Source organism: Littorina saxatilis, linkage group LG14 (assembly GCF_037325665.1).
Source record: "Littorina saxatilis isolate snail1 linkage group LG14, US_GU_Lsax_2.0, whole genome shotgun sequence".
NCBI lineage: Eukaryota > Metazoa > Mollusca > Gastropoda > Littorinimorpha > Littorinidae > Littorina > Littorina saxatilis.
Genome location: NC_090258.1, coordinates 41,206,689 through 41,230,851, shown reverse-complemented (window position 1 = coordinate 41,230,851; position 24,163 = coordinate 41,206,689). Strand labels below are relative to the sequence as shown.

Below are 24,163 nucleotides of genomic sequence, written 5' to 3'. Positions count from 1 at the left end.
CCAAACTTACGCCCAAAAGACCACAAGCAGGTATAGCATTGTCTCAAAACGAAAGTGATAAGAGTAGTCCGTCCCTGACATAGCCCGCGGCGCTGTCGGCGGGTAGTTCCGGTTGTTTTGTTTACGTCCAAAATGGCTGAACGAGAGAAGAAGATTAGTGGTTGAGGGAAACGTTACTGTGTCTGCTGTTCAAACTACGCGGGTAAAGACGTTGAAGGGCGGATTATCATGCGGTTCCATTTTGCAAACACAAACCGGAACTACCTGCCGTTCCAGGGGCGCAACTCTGTCCGACTATCGCCTTAGTTTCGAGACAGTGCTATTTATAAGCTAGATCTATACCAAATAGATTCATCCATTAGTTGGGGTCCAAGCGATCTTTTACTCGAATTTGTTTTGTTTTTTAAACCCACATCAGTTACAATCAGATTGCTTCATTTTCCTTGATTTTTTTCAAAATGTCTACCTGTGTTTATACCAAAATATAAATCTATCAGTTAAAGTCGGGCTAAATTTTCAGAACCAAATTACTAACTTACCATTGAAGATAGCCCAATCTTGATAACTGATATAAATTCGAAGTTTAAAAATAAACATAAGCGCGAAAGTGAAATCAATCGCTAGTGTGATGCTGAAATATATACCAATCAGTACCAACTTCGAACTTGACTTCGGATATATTTGGGGCTAACTCGAATAAAGAAGACAGAAGCCAAAAATACCCAATACTTCTTCTTCTTCTTCAGCGTTCCAGAATTGCCAGGTGACGTGTGAGCTCGTTTGCCCATTTCGGTTCCCCACACTATACTCTGAGAGCATAGTCAGCTTCACTCCGCTTTCGTTGAGTAGGCATGCTGGGTATTTTCGTGTTTCCATAACCAACCGAACTCTGACATGGATTACAGGATCTTTTCCGTGCGCACTTGGTCTTGTGCTTGCGTGTACACACGAAGGGGGTTAAGTCACTAGCAGGTCTGCACATAAGTTGACCTGGGAGATCGGAAAAATCTCCACTCTTAACCCACCAGGCGGCAGCGACCGGGATTCGAACTCACGACCTCCCGATTAGGAGGCCGACGTCTTACCAACACGCCACTGCGCCCGTCTATACCCAATACAATCGAAGTGACAGAAATACAACAAGAAATACAGACACCCAAAAAAGGTAACTAACAGATTTCACAATGCGGAAAGACAGAAATAGACACTCATTAGTGAACGGGAATCAAGTACACAATAACTGTGATGGACAGAATATATAAGATTGAATCTGTTATCAGTATGTGTCAGCTGGGAAAGAGGCTGCGTCCGTCATATTGGATGGGAAAATCATTGTGTGAATACTGCATCTGTTGAAAAGGTCGGGTCTGACGATGTGACTGTCACACTGGCGTACCATTAGTTCGGGACGAGGTTTGAGGTGGAAGGTTGGGGAGGTGGGTCTGAATGGTGCGTGTGTGTGTGTGTGTGTGTGTGTGTGTGTGTGTGTGTGTGTGTGTGCGCCTGTGTTTGTGTGTGTGTCTGTGCTTATGTTTGTTTGTGTCTGTCTGTGTCTGTGAGTATCTACGTGTGCGTGTAAACGCGAGCGCAAATTACAGCAAAGCGACGCTTCCTTGCAAAGGGACACACGCAAAAAGCTGAAGAGAACATACACAGATCGGTAAACAGGCGGACTTTGGAACGGCAACTTTTGCAGGCGGCAAACTCGGTCCTCCTCCCTCACTAAATCGCCGAGAACGGCACGGATTCCTCCAAAATAACGTTGACGTCAGTGGCCTGCCACACAGACCGTCATGCGCGTGTTGACCGAAACCATTCTTGATTCTAATGTTGTTGCACAATAAACGAAATTATTCTGACTTACGCACACCGGTGACACTGTGACGGTTCCCCTACGCTTTGTGTCCGGTGCCCTGACCCTTTGTGTTCGGTTCCCACTCGGTTCCCACACGCCAAAATTCGCGGACAAAACATCCATTTATGGTAGTATTACGCAATGTTGCTCTCTGAGAATGGTCTTGTTAGATCTGTGAGTGTTTACACTACATGCCTAGGTGCTGTTGGATTGAAGGTTTTTGATATTTTAGCCGTTATTAGGTAGAATGCCTTCCACTTTACTGCAAAACTGCATAATTCGTAGCATCGGCAAGAAATATCCTACCAAAAAATGCCTGCTTGGAACTGTCGTTGGTCCAGCAAAAAGTTCAACATGTCTGTAGCAGACAGCCCAAGTTTCAAGATTGTAGGGCCATCCAAACAGCCGTAATAATAAAAACAACAAAAGTAGTCAGTGAAATTGGCTGTGTTCGGTCCCCACACACTTTTGTGACGTAGGCGTGACGGTTCCCATAATTCATTGTGTCGGTCCCCACTTTCTGTGTCGGACCCCACTTTCGACCTAATTTCTCTGTGACGGACCCCACAACCAGCCTATTTTGTGTCGGTCCCCACACCTTCTTGGATTTATGACTTGCCGGTTACTTGTATCATTGTATTCATTGAATCTAATTGTCTCGGAGTTATTTTTCAGCAAAAACCGGCAAGGCAGCACCTTTTGTGATACCAAGTAAGTCAGATGACATCAGTATGTGTGTGTATGTGTGTGTGAGAGAGAGAGAGAGAGAGAGAGAGAGAGAGAGAGAGAGAGAGAGAGAGAGAGAGAGAGAGAGAGAGAGAGAGAGAGACTAACTTTATTAGTTTATGCCACAAATAATATATAACATTATTTATCTCTGGGACGGTTCCCAGTATACCAGCAAATTATGTGTTGATCCACCCACACCTTCTTGAACTGGCCTTCCCAATATCTACTCTTAGTCTTAAGGCCTTGGAGATATGCAATTTGGCACATTTTTAAAATAAAAGATCCACCTGTCGTATGTGAGATTCAGTTTTCAGAGCAAAATGCTGCCCAGGGACTTCTAGTGGTGATTGAAAAAAAAAAGAAGAGTACTTGCCTGTGTCAAGTATGTGTCTTTATCCACGCTTGTTGTAAGAGGCAACTTTTCCCAGCTCCTTGTGTTCATGACTGCTTTCTCTTAAAATTAATTACTTTATGACAGTCAGAATACAATGGAACAAGGCTACATAAACCCTGACAGCCTACGACAACGGCCCGACTAAGGCTCAACACCGCGCCAATAAATTCAGCATTGGGCCAATGTTGGGCCATGATTGCTCCGTTTTCGTAGGCTATCAGGGTCAAAGATACATATTGGTAAACTAGTAAAATACATGTTCAGCATCATCAGCAATACCACAAAAGGATTAAAACAAGAAATTCCTCCGATAGGAACTACACCCCCGTCAAAGGGAAATAACCTTCTCAGTTGGTGGCAGTGAGAATGGTTATTTCCCTTTGACCAACGGGGGTGTCCGTCTATACCAGGCCTTGTATAATTTTAATCCACCAATAACTCCCTAACCGTGTGTTTGACTGGTCCCAATTTTTGTAAGGACCGTCTCAGGAATGTATAGAACCTGTTCACCAAGTTTGGTGACGATCGGTCCGTTCATTCTTGAGATCTACTTGCGAACACAAACACATCGAGTGAAACCTATACACACCCCTATACCGGGGGTGTAAAAATCCTATTAGCTGTATGTCAGCGGCACAATGCAACCAGAACCAGCGTTTATGTGGAGTGATCGGGTGCTGGTCACTACCGCGAGCGTCACTACCGCGAGTACCACTACCGCGTCTCACACTAAAGTTGTGTTTCCGTACCCGCGATAGCGTTTTTCCAGCGGTGCGACGAAAATCAAGCACATAGAAAATGACCAGGAGTGTTTCCACACGCGCGACGCGTTAGCGGCGCGACAAGCGGCAAGCGACGCGATTTTTTTGAAAGGGTCCTGGAGCGATTTTTTCGCGTTGTCGCGCGGCAACGCGGGAGTTTACAGATTTTACCGCATGTTTAAAACGCAAGTACGGAAACACGTCACGCGTTTGCGCGCGTTTTCTTTTGTCGCTGCCGCTGTCGCGGGTACGGAAACAGAACTTACCGCGAGTACGACACTACCGCGAGTACGACACTACCGCGAGTATAACACTACCGCGTGTCACACTACCGCGAGTATAACATTACCGCGTGTCATTTTATGACTTCCATGGCTGAAGGCAAATGTTGAAATGTTTCCTTGAAATATAAAACAAAAAGGCCTGGTCTGTTCTCTGAACACTAATTCAATGTTTGTCATGCTAACCAAGAACTCAAAACGATCAGAACACACTATCAGAATACATATAGAATGGGTTGCTTCCAATCAAAGCCGTTAGAACACGAACTCACAAGAAGTAAGTTTGCATGCGTTCTCTCTACGGTTATGGTACTCGCGGTTGTGGTACGCGCGGTAGTGTGACACGCGGCAGTGTTATACTCGCGGTAGTGTCGTACTCGCGGTAGTGTGACACGCGGTAGTGTTACACGCGGTAGTGTCGTACTCGCCGTAGTGTGACACGCGGTAGTGACGCTCGCGGTAGTGTCGCATAACCGGAGTGATCTGGAAAGGTGTCAATCTCTCTCTCTCTCTCTCTCTCTCACTCTCTCTCTCTCTCTCTCTCTCTCTCACACATACACACACACACACACACACACACACACACACACACACACACACACACACATACTGATGTCATCTGACTTACTTGGTATCACAAAAGGTGCTGCCTTGCCGGTTTTTGCTGAAAAATAACTCCGAGACAATTAGATTCAATGAATACAATGATACAAGTAACCGGCAAGTCATAAATCCAAGAAGGTGTGGGGACCGACACAAAATAGGCTGGTTGTGGGGTCCGTCACAGAGAAATTAGGTCGAAAGTGGGGTCCGACACAGAAAGTGGGGACCGACACAATGAATTATGGGAACCGTCACGCCTACGTCACAAAAGTGTGTGGGGACCGAACACAGCCAATTTCACTGACTACTTTTGTTGTTTTTATTATTACGGCTGTTTGGATGGCCCTACAATCTTGAAACTTGGGCTGTCTGCTACAGACATGTTGAACTTTTTGCTGGACCAACGACAGTTCCAAGCAGGCATTTTTTGGTAGGATATTTCTTGCCGATGCTACGAATTATGCAGTTTTGCAGTAAAGTGGAAGGCATTCTACCTAATAACGGCTAAAATATCAAAAACCTTCAATCCAACAGCACCTAGGCATGTAGTGTAAACACTCACAGATCTAACAAGACCATTCTCAGAGAGCAACATTGCGTAATACTACCATAAATGGATGTTTTGTCCGCGAATTTTGGCGTGTGGGAACCGAGTGGGAACCGAACACAAAGGGTCAGGGCACCGAACACAAAGCGTAGGGGAACCGTCACAGTGTCACCGGTGTGTTATGGGCTGCTGAAAAAAATTGGAGCACGTCCAGGGGAAATCAAGTTAACATAGAATAAAGGCTCGACTACTAACTTTTTATCCGCACAAATGTCAGGGTTCCCAAAAAAACTTTTTAAAACAACTTTATGGGTAGTTTCTCAAAATAACCTTAACGGCTCCTAAATCCAAGTTGTCATTTTGATCCAGAGGTTCCTTCTATTTGTCTTGAAGCAAATTGTATGTGTTGCTTCTGACATACGACGACAGTACATCGCCCTGCTGTACATCGCCCTGCTGTACATCGCCCTGCTGTACATAGAAGCACAGGATCAGAGGCCAGTTTCATGGACTCGCGGTGGTCACACTGAAAGTCGGACCACGTACCGATTCGTCACCCGGGGAGGGCAGCACTGTCATCGGGCAACTCCCCGTGCAAAGAGGCACACTACTCGGCCGACTGAAATCTTTCTGATGAAACCCGATTTAGTCGGATTCAAGGCCGTCAAGGCGGGCCTTCATTGAGCCCGAAGTCGACTTTGCAAAGACTTCGCGAAGTCTTTTTACCGAAGCTCCCTGCGGCCAGCTTCGCGAAACATACGTTGCATAGTCGACTTGGCCCAATGAATGACAGGCTTTAGCTGAAGTTGACCGACTGTGTTGCTGGCCTGTGAAACCGGCCCCAGAGGCTGGCGTGAAGACAGGAAAGACAGGACGCGAGGAACACGCGACTCCCATCATATCCCCTGTCACTGAGGACTGGCTAACTATTTTGGTTTAACGTCCTTTCAGAGTAGTGTGTTGACCTATATTGGGACAGGTATTGGTAATATGCTCAAGATATGGTGTGATACTTTGACTCGAACAAGCCCGCTGTGGCTGTCTTCTTCGACACACCAGCATTAGGTTTTTCTCGTCAAAGTATCGAAATACGATCGTAATAATCAGAGACGAGAGATGATGCATGTCTTCGTGTTTTCCAAGCCCTGAGACTTTCGCTGTGAACTTGGGATCTTTTTCGTGCGCACACGGGGGTGTTCGGACACCGAAGAGAGTCTGCACAAAGTTGACTCCGAGAAATAAATCTCTCGCCGAACGTGGGGTTGGAACTCACGCTGATAGCGACCAACTGGTTACAAATCCAGCGCGCTACCAACTGAGCTACTTCCCCGCCCCGCTGAGGACGGCAAGGTTCAGGGAGAGAAAGTAGCGGGGAGCAAAAAGGAGAGCAGGAGGCGACACCGGACATCCATCTTTTGATCCGCGGATCTCTTCTGTCCCCTGTGGGACGATCGTGCTGACGTCACAAGCGACACCTCAATAGCGCTTTGCTAACGACCTCGTTTCTTTCTTCACACACTACTCTGAAAGGCAAGACGAGAGAGATTCTATTCGTGGAAACAGTTTCAACGCTGATTTGAGATAAAGTGAATCAAATCAGCAACCAGTAATTAAGTCTTCATTCGTGTTTTTTGCAGAAAACGTCTCATATAGCCAAATAGGTTGAAGGAACATGAGAAATAAACAACCATGCAAGAGCAGAAAACCCTGTATTTCATTCTTGTCTACACACTTAAAGACACTTTGATGCCCTGGTGTCGTGTCACAGCTATTTGTGACCCTCCACCACGGAATGAGTCGCATGTCACCTCGCGCGGTTCTGCGCTAGGCTTGACATAAGTCCGGGGGAACTGTGGTAACAGTGTGAGGGTCACCTTAGTCACAGGCTTATAACTCGACAAGTTTTCGCTCTTTTCTAAAACGGGTTTCACCACTGGATAGAGCATAAAACACTCCTTAGGAAAATGTAAAAATATGAAAATCATGCAAAGGTGACATGCGACTCATTTCGTGGTGGAGGGTCACATTTACAGTTTTGGACTTTGGCTTCTAGTAACCCGTTCAATCAGAACAAAGGAAAAGTGAGGCATGCTACATACTGCGCAGTACGAACCGCAATTCCACACTTCATGATGCAGAAGCGAGCAGCGTCATATCTGGTCCCAAATCCAATCCAAAGTCAGTCACTGGCCCATAAACCAAACCACCAGCCAGTCTTCTGTGGCTTTAGCCACCGAGTCAATTATGCACCCGAGAGAAGCGCCATCCACTTCCCAGCGAGGTGTTATCTGGAGTGCAGGTTGACACGTAGATTGTGCAGTGAGGGCAGGCCATGAAACGCATCAAAGTCACTTCACTGTCATTACAGCTTCCTCACCTCGCTCCGCTAACGCCCACTGCCACAGCGAGACCAGGTGAAACGCTTCACAGCTTTCTCAAAGGATGGACTGAGAGAGAGAGAGAGAGAGAGAGAGAGAGAGAGAGAGAGAGAGAGAGAGAGAGAGAGAGAGAGAGAAAGAGAGAGAGAGATAGAGATAGAGAGAGAGAGAGAGAGAGAGAGAGAGAGAGAGAGAGAGAGAGAGAACTAAACTGAACTTTATTTAACAACGATGAAGATTTAAGGCGAGACCTTTTCTTGCAATCAGTCTTTGAGATGGAGAGAGAGGGAGAAAGAGAGAGTGAGAGACTGAGAGACTGAGAGAGAGAGAGAGAGAGAGAGAGAGAGAGAGAGAGAGAGAGAGAGAGAGAGAGAGAGAGAGAGAGAGAGAGAGAGAGCATCCAGTAGTCAGTCCTTGGGTTACAACCACTCACTTGGGTCCTAGTTGCTCAGTTGGTCTTGCACTTCAAACAGTTATGCGACCAACAATGTCCTACCTTTTCACCGCCTAACCATACCCCACTAAAACCGCCAGAAATCCATACTGGGAATTGTCCTGTACAGTGTGGGAATGCCGAGACTGCAGATGATCGGTCATCTCGCTCATCATCCCGTCCACCGCGAGATGTGCTACACTGACCGCCGTCTCTGGAGACATGCTTCACCTTGGTGACGGGTTAGCGTTACCATGACAACGGGGCAGAGGCAATACCCCAAAAGCGTCAAGGTGCAGCAGGGGGCGCTGCTATCAGTCACGTGACAGTTCCGTCATCAGTCTCCTGTCAGGCGACAAAGGTCAGTTATTGGGACCCCGGGAACAGAACGAGAAAATGGCATTATGGCGGGTCGTTGACTCTTCAGAATGTCTGTATCTTCAGGAAGAATATAAATCTTCATACATATACCCATCTTAATGATAAGAAAACTTCTTCACCAGTATCTTGCTACCATTCTTTCAGTTTGTCCATCAGTCACCTCCTGTCCGAAATATCTCTCTCCCCTTCTCGTTCTCCCTCTCTGTCTGTCGGTGTGTCCCATTCTCAATATTTGATTTCAAACTGACTCATTCTCTCTGAAGAATTTTTTTTCTCTGTTTCTTTCTCTCTCTCTCTAGCTTAGTTATCTGCCTCTGTCTCTCTCTCTTGATTAAACCCGTAACTTACTTTCCTTTAAGAAACCAATGCTGCTTTGTTGTTTTGACAGGAGAGACCTGTTGTTACTTTGATGATGAAGGTACTGACTGTACATTGGTTGGTGTTCCTTCCGATTTTTGTTCTCGTTTTTTTCCCCCCACATCGAGTCCTGCTCACTTTGAAGCCAAACCATGAAGAAACCATGGTTGCGAGTTCGACCCTGGGCCAGGCCGCTATTTTCTCCCCCCTTTCCTAACCTAGGTGGTGGGTTCGAGTGCTAGTCTTTCGGATGGGACGAAAAACCGAGGTCCCGTGTACACTACATTGGGGTGTGCACGTTAAAGATCCCACGATTGACAAGAGGGTCTTTCCTGGCAAAATTGTATAGACATATATAAAAATGTCCACCAAATACCCGTGTGACTTGGAATAATAGGCCGTGAAAGTATATACTCGCCTAACACGCTTGAGATTTACTGGCCGATGTGAATGCGTGATATATTGTGTAAAAAATTCCATCTCACACGGCATATTGTAAACGCCATGAGCCTCCCTCTGGGAGGGTATGTGCGTAGAAATACTCACTAATAAATAAAAACCAATCAGACTCTGTCGAACAGACGGCAAGTAACTAGATTCGTGATATATCATGAGTATGGGATTTGCTGGCATTTTTATTTACCGTGCTTAAGGCTATCGTTCCCAACAACGGATGAACTTCGAATATTAGAAGATGACAGATGGTGCATCCCTTTCACAGAAAATGGCAAGCGTTCTGTAGAGGTTACATGCCGAGTCTCAGTGATTATCAAAAATAATGGTCGAAGTTAGCGGATCATGAAAAATGCGAGCTTTAGCGAGCTTTTTCATGACCGCGAACTGAGACCATTATTTTTTATAATCACTGAGACGAGGTGTGTAACCTCTTTATTCCTCCTTTCTTCAGTTATTCAAAGAAAAGAGGAGTTTTTTTGCGAAAGTTTGATCGAATCCTATTCTCTCAACCAGTCAACCTGCGCAGGCGATCGATTAATGCGCGGTTGTATAGTTCCGTGCAAATCATTCCATTCTGTTAACACTTCTTGTCAGTTTTCCTATTTTGGGCTAAAATCAAGTACACAGATATGCTGTTATTCTGCTGTGGTGGCAAAGGCAGATATTGTGTGTTCTGTATATGTTTTGGTATCGCTTAGGATAATGTTTTTTCGTCAAATGGGACTAGCAGACGAACTTTTGCACCCGTGTTCCAACGTTAAAAACTGTATGAAGTTCAGTTTTCTGGGGAAAATAGTGTATGAAACCCCTTTATGTTGTTTAAATTGATGAGATGTGTGCATTTGGTTGCGTGTGATCTGTTTATTAAATGAAATATTGTTGAAAACTGACCGTCGGATTGCAGTCTGTTGTCGAAGGAACTGAGTGAAAAGAAGGGGAACTACTCTTGTCGCTAGACAAAGTATGAGTTACTTGCCTTGGGAAATTGCTTGTGATGAACGGCAGATGAGATTCAGAAAACAACCGAACTCATGGATTTTATATGGAGATTCGTGTGTTCAGGCCTGTAGTTGTTAATTTAAATGCGGTATGTTTGTATTGTTTGCTCCAGAGATGTATACTTCGTACATTAGAGCGTTCGGAACTTTTCAGTCGCAAAAAGTAGTACCGAAACAGAACAACCTCTCAACCCATTGCACTATCGAGGATTCAGGCTGTTGCTGGGTCGTTATTTGTTTGGTTGCTGGGTCATTATCGAAAAATAACTACCCCTACAAGTTTACAGAGGTAAAGAAGCAGAGGGGGGAATAAGTCTTTATCTCTCTCTGTCTAACTCTCTGGTTCTCGTACTCTCTCTCTCTCTCTCTCTCTCTCTCTCTCTCTCTCTCTCTCTCTTTTGTTTTTCTTCTCTCTTTTTCCTATCTCTCTCTCGCTCTCTCTCTCTCTCTCTCTCTCTCTCTCTCTCTCTCTCTCTCTCTCTCTCTCTCTCTCTCTAATGTTTACGTACGCAAATGTTGGACTGGATGGTCTTCTCATTTAAATCGGGTTGCGTGTACATGTATACGTGTGGATTTACACGTGTGCGGGTGTAGTCTATATAAGCGTATATGTGTGGGTGTGTGTGTGTGTGTTTGTTCGTCTGCAGCCATTGTTGTTTTTGTATAGATATGTATTTAGACATGTTTCCCTACTAGTCACGCGAAGGCAACGCCGACTAGTGGTTTGTTGGTTTTAAATATTTGTGGTCTGCAGATTGATTGGTTTTATGAGTGTGTGTTGGATCAGTATTTTCCTTTGTGTGTACATACTATACCTTGCTTTTTACCCTTAGTCTTAGATATTTTTGTTTACCTATGGCTTTCGTGTCGGTGTGTTTATTTGTTCGTACTCATAAACTAGTTTGCTATGTTTTTGTTGTTATTAATGTTTTGTTCATTCGTCCTTTTACCCCTTTTATGAATGATGCAGAAATTGTTGTTTTACCTTGTCTATAAGGCTTTTATTAGCTAATGACAATAAAGTGTCAAAGCGTCAAAGCGTCAAGCGTCTCTCTCTCTCTCTCTCTCTCTCTCTCTCTCTCTCTCTCTCTCTCTCTCTCTCTCATGCCCTACCTCCGCCCCACCCCACCCCCCACCCCCCACCCTCCTTGCTGCTCAAGTCGTCATCGTTGTTCGGAGAAGAGTTCAACCTGACCTTTTGTAACTTTTCTTAAAACCTTTTTCACCCTTGAGATGGGTTTGTTCTTTACACAGAAAATGAATTACCCACCCAGCAGTTCATCCGTTCTCAGCGGCACAATACCATCACTCTTTTGTCCTTGCTTGTCAAGCCGACCTCCTTTTAAAGTGAAAGTTGGGCCAGAGACTAGGTTGGGCTGTAAAGGGCAACTGTTTCGTTCCCACAGTGGAGGGGTAAAGAGTGCAGAAGAATTAAGGAAGCCATCAGAGTCCCCAGGCGCCCCTCCAAAAATAATCAACCAAAACCCAACCCTTTAAACTGCTGCTGTTTACGCGTGGCCCATAAATGCAAGAGGTGCATGTTGACTTAAAAGGAAGAAAGGTTAATGTGTGGGACATTTAGTGAAAATAGAGTTGAAGAATGGTGTTTTTACGCAAATAGGTCAACAAAGAGTTGAAGAAGGATGTTTTCACACTAAGGAGTCGAAACACACGTCTAACTCATGCTCAAACAACAACAACAACAACAACAACAACAACACCAAGAACAACAACAACAGTCATCGTCATCCATTGCAGCAGTAGCAGCGCTGACGTTAGAAAAGCAAACAGTAAAAAAGAAAACCACACACACAATGTAACAACATTTTGCAACGAAATCAATGCCAACATTGAAAAACATTTCGGAATGTTAGAAGAAGAAAACGAGGGAAATAAACAAACAGAAGCCGTATTTGTGTTTCCTAAATCATCCTTGAGTGAGCTTCAATTGCCTGTGAAACTACCGCATCCGCACACAGGACCAAGGCCACAATGGATGGAACCTGAAGGGGAAAAAAGTGCCCCTCGGAGGGCAAACGGGGCGGGAAAAATGACAGAAAAAAGAGAGAGAAAAGAAAGAATGAACAAAACAGAGTCAGAAATTAAACAAGCAGAAAGAAAAAAAGAAGAAGAAAAAAAGAAGAAGAATAGAGACAGAAAGAAAATAAACAGAAAAGAGCCTAGTTCCAATGCTCCAAAGTTCCGGCGTTGATTTCTCTGACGCCGTGTGAGTGGAGGTTGATTGGCTCTGATTGCTGGAAGACTAATGTCATTGGTCATACGATGCATGCCACGCGACAATTGAGGTACGATGAAGACACGTCGGCACTTTTGATGTACGTCACAGAGAATGTCACTATTCTAGTCCATGGACAGTTCATCTAATTTTAGTTGTATCATGTTCGGTCTGGAATATTCTCGAGATTGAGTATTTACTATATAGGCCAGCGCGATTTGTATGTTAAAAGGCTTCTACTTTGAGTTCTGCTACGATGTGCAGTTGTATGTATGGAATGCTAAATAAATCCTCGAACTCAATTTGACGAGTTTTTGTCTGCTGCTGTGAAGACGGGCCACGTAGAATAAAAGAACACAACTATACGACATTTGAGAACTTCGTCAATCTCAAGTGTCGTGTAACAATTGGGCTGGCATTCCAGACCGAACATGATACAACTAAAATTAGATGAACTGTCCATGGACTAGAATAGTGACATTCTCTGTGACGTACATCAAAAGTGCCGACGCATTGAATCCGAGCGAACGCCACGAACCCACGACTCAAAACAACGTTGTAAACAACTTGTTTTGACAGGACTAGAAATTTCACCTGCATTCTCGTCCAAACATAAATATTGTGTTTACAAAATATAATATCGGTACTTTCCCACAAAGTACAAATAAGTCAACTACATGCAACACACAAAACTGAACCAAAGTTCAGCAACGGCAGAGTTTCCTAACAGTGTGTGTGTGTGTGTGTGTGTGTGTGTGTGTGTGTGTGTGTGTATTGACATTCCAGCTGCAAATTTTGAACTCGAACTACTCTCTCATTCGAAACTTGTGTTCACCTGCGGGCACATACACTAACTAGAAAATAAGTGGTGGTACGGATCTCAGCGTATAGTTAATGGCTTCGTTGTTGCGGCAAAGTCTTCACTTCGTTTGAATTGATTTCATACTTGTTTGCACCATTGCTGCGAAATTCGGATCGATTCTTCCAAAGTGGAATACCATCAGCAACAAGAGTCGTGCCACCAATGTGTATGCGTGTTTGGGCGTAATCAGCCATCCGCACTTCTGGCAGTATGACCGAGGTCTTTTACGGGCTACGGAGATAACACAGGGGTGTGACAAGGATACCGTCTCTGAATCGCAGCATAAAGTTGATCCCCACCGTGTCCGTTCGCCCCGGATTCGAACCTGTGACCCCCAGTTTCAACTTTTAGAGGGTCCATGGACTCCCATTGCAGAATGTTAGAAGGTCCCAAGGGTTTAAAAGCCGAAAAGTCCCGGTGTATTTATTAAACATTGTGGTCACGCAGACGATTGCAGGTCGAAACAGTATCTATGGTACGCGCGATAAAGGAAATTTAGTGCGTCCCGGTACCCGCTCTTTATAAGTATAGTGCGTCCTGGGACCCCCTCCAACAATTTCTAGTACGTGTTTTCGGCTTTTAGTGCGTATAGGACGCAGGGGCGCGCGCTTTGGGGAGCCCTGCTAAAGGCCCCTTTAAAGTCAAGTCCATTTCTCTACTTATAGTATCTTTGGAAAAACTCGCATTGGGTTGGTTCGTTTGATTCTCCTTTATATTCTTTTCATCTGAGCTAATGTCCCATTTTACAATAATTTTCATGGAGGAGAGCTTTGTGCTAATATTGCACAACAACAATTCTGCTTTTACCAGTCATACGAGAAATCTGACGCTTGAAAAACAAGAAAGCATCATCTTTTTACCGTGAATTCCGCCACAACAAATAGGTGACCGCGACTGAAACAGCAGTTCCATCCTCTGTGTGATTATATCTGTGCCATAATATCTGGAGTCGTCAGTCCGTAAACAGATCTGTAATTGACGTTCAATCCTTTTAGGTGATGTGTGTGTGTGTGTGTGTGTGTGTGTGTGTGTGTGTGTGTGTGTGTTTGTTTGTGTGTGTGTTTGTTTGTGTGTATGTGTGTTTGTGTGTGTGTGTGTGGGTGGGTGTGTGTGCGTGTGTTTGTGTGACTGTGTGTGTGTGCGTGTGTATTTGTTTGTATGTGTGTGTGCGTGTATGGGTGTGCGCGCGCGTTTTGTGTGTGTGTGTGAGTGTGTGTGTGTGTGTGTGTGTGTGTGTGTGTGTGTGTGTGTGATTGCGTGTGAATGTATGTACGTGTGCGTGTGTGTGTGTTTATGTGTGTTATTTGTGAGTATGATGTGGGGGGGATATAATTATGTGTGTGTCTGTGGGGTACTTTGTTCTTTATGGGGTATTCTTTTTGAAGATAACATCAGAAAGTTAAGGCCTTTATGCAGAAGTCTACGAATTCTTTAATAGAAACATGAAATGTTAACTTATTGTCGAAATGCAGATGTTTGGTTTTTCCTCCTTAGGTTTTGCAACATGTGCTAGATTGTTTGGTTGCGTCCTTTATGTGATTGCGAAAATCGATTATTGCCGCTCTTGTTTTTCTTGGAACTACGACAACTTGAAGAAGCTATGGGTCTTTTCTCCGTGCTGAAAACACACACACACAAAAACCGTTCAATCCATTATTTGCAATTTGTGACCGATCAAAGATCCACATCTTTGACAGTTCTAGTTGAAGATCTTTGTTTTTGCAGCCATGCAATATGACCTCTTGCCATTTCAAGAAGAATGAGCAGACTGGCTTTATCTCAGAACAAGATGAACACGTCAGTTGTCATGTATTTTTTAATCTTGCAAAATATTGAATTTTCCGTTAAATCGTTCAGCACTTCATTTTGATTACAACCCGTAAAAACTGACCAAAGTGACAGTATTTCCTGCGGCAATGAAAATGCATGTTTTGAGCTTCATTCGTCTGAAGTTCAGTTCTGTTGAAACGGAAAGAAATGTGAACACTTAGAGAATTGCGAAGACAGCCAATGTGTTAAAAGTGTTGAAGTTTACTTATTTAATAGAAACTGACGCAAGCAGTAACTGACAACGAATTTCTCACAAAGTCTGAGCTTACAAAAACAGACAGACGGATGAATAGACATACAGACAGACAGACAGACAGACAGACAGACAGGCAGACAGGCAGGCAGGCAGGCAGACAGGCAGGCAGGCAGGCAGAAATGAAGACAGACACGAACGCACGCAATCACGCACGCAATCACGCACGCACACACACACACACACACACACACACACACACACACACACACACACACACACACACACACATATGGTGACACGGACGTCACAGACTCCCTGCAATCGCCTCGCATAAAGGATGTTTATGATTCTCCAGATAACATACAAAACAAGTCTGAACGGCAGTTGCTTTAGAGATTGACGCTAAACACGCAATAACTGCTTCCATCAGCCCTCAGCACTGTCTGCATGGCGTTATGTATGTCCCTTATTTTCATATCTCTGTCGTCTGTTTCAGCACTGTCTGCATGGTGTTATTACTGCCTGGTGTATGTCCCTTATTTTCATATCTCTGTCGTCTGTCTCCGCGCAGTGCTGCCATCATCTCCATCATGAAAATATAGGCCATTGTATTGGGTCCTTTTCTCGTCATGGCAAGCATCACGACGCTCTTCCTGACGACGCAGTCCGTGATTTGTGACATCGCGCAGGACAACCATTGCGAAGCCTAGTGAAAACGCAGGATATTGGATTTTTTTCATCCATTTTTAATTTTTTTTTAATTTTGCAAAATGAGTTTTTAAAGCCCCACTCCGCCTCACATAAGGTTTACAGAACGATGGAATATTTTAAGAAATAATTAGTTCCAACCTTATGGAACACACTTGCAATAGCATTTAACAGCATTAAATGACACAGTTCGTTTAAATGGCTATTTAGCATGCATAAACCACACACCACTTCTCGTGGTTTGTTCAGCCCCAGGGCCATCGTGAACCCGTGTGGTTTCAATGCGACTCGCTGTATCTGCAAAAGCACGTTATTGTGTACTTCTGAATCTAAAATGCAACAAACGACTGCGAGTCACACGAATTTATCGGCGGTGGTTGCCTTCAAAGAAGCCAGCGCTATGTAGAAAATTCGTCTGCTTGGGCAAACACGACCTTGCGTGATCTGCTTCCGGGCTCCCTTTTTTCAAACTTTCAAAACTTCGAATTGTACTGATCTTGTCTTGATGAAAAAAGAATCATTTTATGATTTGAGAATGTTTGTGTAACAAACTGTCAATTTATCATTTAGATTTTGAGTTAGGTCTAGCGCCAAAAGCAGGCTTCCGATTTGTTTTAAAGTAAATCCGGCTGGCCACTCAAAAATAAATTCTTTGAAAAATGCTTGCTCTGTATGGAGGGCACCTAGGATGTTCTCTAGCGGTAAGTGTTTAAACGAAAGGGTGTTTGTACTGTGTGTAAAAGCCTCACAGTGTCTGTGACCAGAAACTGATGGTTTACGGGAGGCTTACTGAAGCTTCAACGCCATATTCTATATCAATCAATATGAGTCTTATATCGCGCGTATTCCGTGGGTACAGTTCTAAGCGCAGGGATTTTTTTTAATTTTATTTATTTTTTTATTTTATGCAATTTATATCGCGCACATATTCAAGGCGCAGGGATTTATTTATGCCGTGTGAGATGGAATTTTTTTACACAATACATCACGCATTCACATCGGCCAGCAGATCGCAGCCATTTCGGCGCATATCCTACTTTTCACGGCCTATTATTCCAAGTCACACGGGTATTTTGGTGGACATTTTTATCTATGCCTATACAATTTTGCCAGGAAAGACCCTTTTGTCAATCGTGGGATCTTTAACGTGCACACCCCAATGTAGTGTACACGAAGGGACCTCGGTTTTTCGTCTCATCCGAAAGACTAGCACTTGAACCCACCACCTAGGTTAGGAAAGGGGGGAGAAAATTGCTAACGCCCTGACCCAGGGTCGAACTCGCAACCTCTCGCTTCCGAGCGCAAGTGCGTTACCACTCGGCCACCCAGTGGATACTGCACGAATGTGCTCGTTTTGTTGTTGTTGAGAACTTTGTCACTGTTGTGAACTCTGTCCTCTAAGACCTCTGAGCGCTTGGCAGAGGGTTGCGATTTCTGTTGTTTCCTGTTGCAGAATTCATGAAGAACGGTCTGTGTAAAATTATATTTTCTGTCCGAAGAAGATCCTACAGCGCTGTGTAAGTCATTATGTCTTCTATTCCAACAGACATAGTAGAGCGATACATCCAGAGTTCTCTATGTTATCCTTACTGACAGTGGAAAGCTCCGACAAAGATTATGTTTTCTGTTCTAACAGACAGTAGGGCGCTGCGAACATAGTTAAGTCTTCTGATCAGACATACAATAGAGCCCTGGGCTCAAAATGTTGTCTTGTGTGTTTGTCTTGTGTGTTTGTCTTGTGTCTTAAGAGACAGTAGAGCGCATGGTTTAGAATGCTGTCTTGTGTGTTTGTCTTGTGTGTTTGTCTTGTGTGTTTGTCTTGTGTGTTTGTCTTGTGTGTTTGTCTTGTGTGTTTATCTTGTGTGTTTGTCTTGTGTGTTTGTCTTGTGTGTTAAGAGACAGTAGAGCGCATGGTTTAGAATGCTGTCTTGTGTGTTTGTCTGTGTCTTAAGAGACAGTAGAGCGCATGGTTTAGAATGCTGTCTTGTGTGTTTGTCTTGTGTCTTAAGAGACAGTAGAGCGCATGGTTTAGAATGCTGTCTTGTGTGTTTGTCTTGTGTCTTAAGAGACAGTAGAGCGCATGGTTTAGAATGCTGTCTTGTGTGTTTGTCTTGTGTCTTAAGAGACAGTAGAGCGCATGGTTTAGAATGCTGTCTTGTGTGTTTGTCTTGTGTCTTAAGAGACAGTAGAGCGCATGGTTTAGAATGCTGTCTTGTGTGTTTGTCTTGTGTCTTAAGAGACAGTAGAGCGCATGGTTTAGAATGCTGTCTTGTGTGTTTGTCTGTGTCTTAAGAGACAGTAGAGCGCATGGTTTAGAATGCTGTCTTGTGTGTTTGTCTTGTGTCTTAAGAGACAGTAGAGCGCATGGTTTAGAATGCTGTCTTGTGTGTTTGTCTGTGTCTTAAGAGACAGTAGAGCGCATGGTTTAGAATGCTGTCTTGTGTGTTTGTCTGTGTCTTAAGAGACAGTAGAGCGCATGGTTTAGAATGCTGTCTTGTGTGTTTGTCTGTGTCTTAAGAGACAGTAGAGCGCATGGTTTAGAATGCTGTCTTGTGTGTTTGTCTTGTGTCTTAAGAGACAGTAGAGCGCATGGTTTAGAATGCTGTCTTGTGTGTTTGTCTTGTGTGTTAAGAGACAGTAGAGCGCATGGTTTAGAATGGTGTCTTGTGTGTTTGTCTTGTGTCTTAAGAGACAGTAGAGCGCATGGTTTAGAATGCTGTCTTGTGTGTTTGTCTTGTGTGTTAAGAGACAGTAGAGCGCATGGTTTAGAATGCTGTCTTGTGTGTTTGTCTTGTGTCTTAAGAGACAGTAGAGCGCATGGTTTAGAATGCTGTCTTGTGTGTTTGTCTTGTGTCTTGAGAGACAGTAGAGCGCATGGTTTAGAATGCTGTCTTGTGTGTTTGTCTGTGTCTTAAGAGACAGTAGAGCGCATGGTTTAGAATGCTGTCTTGTGTGTTTGTCTTGTGTCTTGAGAGACAGTAGAGCGCATGGTTTAGAATGCTGTCTTGTGTGTTTGTCTTGTGTCTAAAGAGACAGTAGAGCGCATGGTTTAGAATGTTGTCTTGTGTGTTTGTCTGTGTCTTAAGAGACAGTAGAGCGCATGGTTTAGAATGTTGTCTTGTGTGTTTGTCTTGTGTCTTAAGAGACAGTAGAGCGCATGGTTTAGAATGCTGTCTTGTGTGTTTGTCTTGTGTGTTAAGAGACAGTAGAGCGCATGGTTTAGAATGCTGTCTTGTGTGTTTGTCTGTGTCTTAAGAGACAGTAGAGCGCATGGTTTAGAATGCTGTCTTGTGTGTTTGTCTTGTGTCTTAAGAGACAGTAGAGCGCATGGTTTAGAATGCTGTCTTGTGTGTTTGTCTTGTGTCTTAAGAGACAGTAGAGCGCATGGTTTAGAATGCTGTCTTGTGTGTTTGTCTGTGTCTTAAGAGACAGTAGAGCGCATGGTTTAGAATGCTGTCTTGTGTGTTTGTCTTGTGTCTTAAGAGACAGTAGAGCGCATGGTTTAGAATGCTGTCTTGTGTGTTTGTCTGTGTCTTAAGAGACAGTAGAGCGCATGGTTTAGAATGCTGTCTTGTGTGTTTGTCTTGTGTCTTAAGAGACAGTAGAGCGCATGGTTTAGAATGCTGTCTTGTGTGTTTGTCTTGTGTCTTGAGAGACAGTAGAGCGCATGGTTTAGAATGCTGTCTTGTGTGTTTGTCTTGTGTCTAAAGAGACAGTAGAGCGCATGGTTTAGAATGTTGTCTTGTGTGTTTGTCTGTGTCTTAAGAGACAGTAGAGCGCATGGTTTAGAATGTTGTCTTGTGTGTTTGTCTTGTGTCTTAAGAGACAGTAGAGCGCATGGTTTAGAATGCTGTCTTGTGTGTTTGTCTTGTGTGTTAAGAGACAGTAGAGCGCATGGTTTAGAATGCTGTCTTGTGTGTTTGTCTGTGTCTTAAGAGACAGTAGAGCGCATGGTTTAGAATGCTGTCTTGTGTGTTTGTCTTGTGTCTTAAGAGACAGTAGAGCGCATGGTTTAGAATGCTGTCTTGTGTGTTTGTCTTGTGTCTTAAGAGACAGTAGAGCGCATGGTTTAGAATGCTGTCTTGTGTGTTTGTCTGTGTCTTAAGAGACAGTAGAGCGCATGGTTTAGAATGCTGTCTTGTGTGTTTGTCTTGTGTCTTAAGAGACAGTAGAGCGCATGGTTTAGAATGCTGTCTTGTGTGTTTGTCTGTGTCTTAAGAGACAGTAGAGCGCATGGTTTAGAATGCTGTCTTGTGTGTTTGTCTTGTGTCTTAAGAGACAGTAGAGCGCATGGTTTAGAATGCTGTCTTGTGTGTTTGTCTGTGTCTTAAGAGACAGTAGAGCGCATGGTTTAGAATGCTGTCTTGTGTGTTTGTCTTGTGTCTTAAGAGACAGTAGAGCGCATGGTTTAGAATGCTGTCTTGTGTGTTTGTCTTGTGTCTTAAGAGACAGTAGAGCGCATGGTTTAGAATGCTGTCTTGTGTGTTTGTCTGTGTCTTAAGAGACAGTAGAGCGCATGGTTTAGAATGCTGTCTTGTGTGTTTGTCTTGTGTCTTAAGAGACAGTAGAGCGCATGGTTTAGAATGCTGTCTTGTGTGTTTGTCTTGTGTCTTAAGAGACAGTAGAGCGCATGGTTTAGAATGCTGTCTTGTGTGTTTGTCTTGTGTCTTAAGAGACAGTAGAGCGCATGGTTTAGAATGCTGTCTTGTGTGTTTGTCTTGTGTCTAAATTAACACACAGTGGAGTGCAGCTGCGCACAGTCAGGCAGGAGAGTGCTTGTGCAGGATTATTTCTTCTGTCTCAACAAATAGTCTGTCTCTATCTCTCTCCGTCTTATTTCTTTCCCTTTCTCTCTGTCTCTTTCTGTTCGTCTCTCTCTCTCTCTCTCTCTCTCTCTCTCTCTCTCTCTCTCTGTCTCTCTCTCTGTCTCTCTCTCTGTCTCTCTCTGTGTCTCTCTCTCTCTGTCTCTCTCTCTCTCTCTCTCTCTCTCTCTCTCTCTCTCTCTCTCTCTCTCTCTGTCTCTCTCTGTGTCTCTCTCTGTGACTCTCACTCTCTCTCTCTCACTCTCTCACACACACACTCTCTCTCTCTCTCTCTCTCTCTCTCTCTCTTCTCACAAATAGACCATTTGAATACCAGTCTAGCACTTTTTCGGTTACATCGGTTTGGAGCTCACCGCCGTCATTAAAACAAGTGGTTTTTTTACATGTGTTTCAAAACCACTTCATATCAGAGTATTTTAACGCGTTTTGATTATCCACAGTTTATTTAATGTCAAAGATATATTGTGCATTTTATGTTTTGAACATTTTTTTCTTTGTTCTATTGCTTTATGTTCCATTGTTACTTGCTTGAACGCGTAATAGCCTTCATTTATGCATTTGATTTTTTTAATGACAACATGTAAATGCTCTTCATCCTAATCATCCTCATTATCATCATCATCATCGTCATCATCATCATCATCATCATCATCATCATCATCATCATCATTATCATCATCATTATCATCGTTATCATCGTTTAAAAAAAATCTATTTCGTTTATTTTGTGTAATGTGTGTTTGTTCGCCTGATTGTAATAAAGGTCTAGCTTTTAATCCTAATCCTTGTTAAATAAAGGTCAGTTCAGTTCAGTTCAGTTCTCTGTAGAGTTTCTCTCCTACAAGAACTGGGCGTTCTGATGAGCAGGGAAGCCCCACAAGAGACATCACACGCTTTTTGACCGGGCAAAACCTACACCGCTGCTGGCCTTCTCCTTTCTTAGCTCCCCTTTAAATTAAAAGTGGAACCAATCGTTGCTGACAGAATGTTAAATTGGAGTCACACCAAAGACGACGACAACATTTGCTCGTGTGTGTGTGTGTGTGTGTGTGTGTGTGTGTGTGTGTGTGTGTGTGTGTGTGTGTGTGTGTGTGTGTGTGTGTGTTCGTGTGCGTGTCGTGTGTTATCTATAAGATCTCGGTAAACATCTTTCAACACTTCATTCTGGTAGATGAATGCAATGAACAACCAAACGTCAGGTTGGCTTTACATGGACTAGCCGCCTTACTTGAAGATAAAGCGTAAACAGGAAGGAACGAACGACGGGTGTATTTGTATACGCCGATGGCCCGTTGTTGCAAAGTAGTAACGGTGTGACAGTAGAATCAACGAACACTGACACGGCGGAGAGAGAGAGAGAGAGAGAGAGAGAGAGAGAGAGAGAGAGAGAGAGAGAGACAGAGACAGAGACAGAGACAGACAGACAGACAAGAGACAGAGAAAGAGACAGACAGAGAGAGAGAGAGAGAGAGACAGAGACAGAGACTGAGAGAGACAGAAAGAGAGAGAGAGAGACAAACAGAAAGACAGGCAGAGGAAGAGAGAGAGAGAGACAGACAGACGGACAGACAGACAGGCAGACAGACAGACAGACAGACAGAGGAAGAGAGAGAGAGAAAAAGACGGCACCAGAGACAGACTTTGAAAGTTGGCGATTTGCATTAAATCGACAACATTTCGGTTTATTGGTTTTCATTCCAAAATTGTCCGGATAGTGGTGGCGCGATGTTGCTTTTGAGTAACAGTTTCTTTCCATCACGTTCTTTCTAAAAAATATCTTTTGGGACAATAAAGTTCAGGATCAGGACACAGTGACGTCAGCAAGAAACGCGTGATTCGGGACAGCAAGACCAGTAGCATTTTTATCAGAGAACAATATAGGACAGCGGGAACGATTGTGTCGAATGCCGATTAGCTGCCTGCAGTCACGTGATGTCCAGTAAACATGGCGGCCATCAGCTATGATGAGACAACCATCACCATCAACAAGCCTTCCCGTCAGGCAGCGCGCATGAGGCGCATCAATAGAGATCACACACGCTTTCTATTAGGCAAAAATAAAACAAAACAGTTGTTTGTTTCCGATGACACGGCCAACAAAATAAGGGTCGGTAGGTCGGATGTTTTTATTATTATTTTTCTTTTTAAATTGGTTTGATTTTCTTTTTACTTAGTGATATATGCCTTTTTATTTGTGCGTGTTACCTCGCCAGCATCCACTACAATCACGTCGATACATGCAAAAATCGAAATGAAACTGTGTATACTTTAATTCTGTAGACCTTGCACAAAATGCGAACTGCAAATAGACAGGTTTGAGCATTATATTTACAAGATGAGGCAGTAAATATGTAAAAAGCAACCTTAGGCTTTTGGGCGATTTGTAATAAGGGCTGTATATGACAACATGTTTTTGCACCCACCCATAGCCCCCAAAAACACCACCACCACCGCTGCCGCTACCAACAACAACAACAAACAAACAAACAAATAAAGAATCGAACAAAAGCGAGTAAGACTTTAATCGTACGACTGCCCAAGAGAATTCAAATCCAATTAAAAGACAAACCCTCCGGATGTTACGACAATCAGTGTTACAACAACAAAAAACGAAAAATAAAAAAGAGACAGAGAGAGAACAAAAAGTAGGAAGTGTCGATCTTGCAATGACAAAACACGCTTCTCTCTGTTGGGCTGTTTAAAAAAAAACCATCTAAAAAAAACAAGAATGGCAGTCGCTCGGTTCATGTTTTCCTGCATCTGAGAAAATGTCTGTTCCCAGGGCCTGGTTTTCACTTTGGCAGGAGACCATGCAGCTCTCGCTAAAGCTCGATAGCATTCACCATGCAGCTCTCACTGGAGCTCGAAAGCGTTCACCATGCAGCTCTCGCTAAAGCTCGAAAGCGTTCACCATGCAGCTCTCACTGGAGCTCGAAAGCGTTCACCATGCAGCTCTCATTGGAGCTCGAAAGCGTTCACCATGCAGCTCTCGCTAAAGCTCGATAGCGTATACCGTGCAGCTGTAACTGAAGCTCGATAGCGATTACCATGCAGCTCTCACTGAAGCTCGATATCATTTACCATGCAGCTCTAGATAAAGCTCGATAGTGCTTACCGTGCAGTTCTCGCTGAAGCTCGGTTGCGTTTACCGTGCACCTCTCGCTAAAACTCGATAGCGCTTACCGTGCAGCTCTAGCTAAAGCTCACTAGCGTTTACTGTTCAGTTCTGGCTAAAGCTCCACAACGTTTACCTTGCAGCTCTCAGTAAGGCTCGATAGCGTTTACCATGCAGCTCTCGCTAAATCTCGATATCATTTAACATGCAGCTCTCAATA

General features: G+C 43.8%; 1 protein-coding gene across 1 annotated transcript in view; it reads right to left on the bottom strand.

Annotated features, from left to right (window-relative positions):
* LOC138946782 (dual 3',5'-cyclic-AMP and -GMP phosphodiesterase 11A-like) overlaps window positions 1-24,163 on the bottom strand; it is a 92,662-nt gene that overhangs the window by 31,511 nt on the left and 36,988 nt on the right. The gene's annotated exons all lie outside the window — the stretch shown is intronic.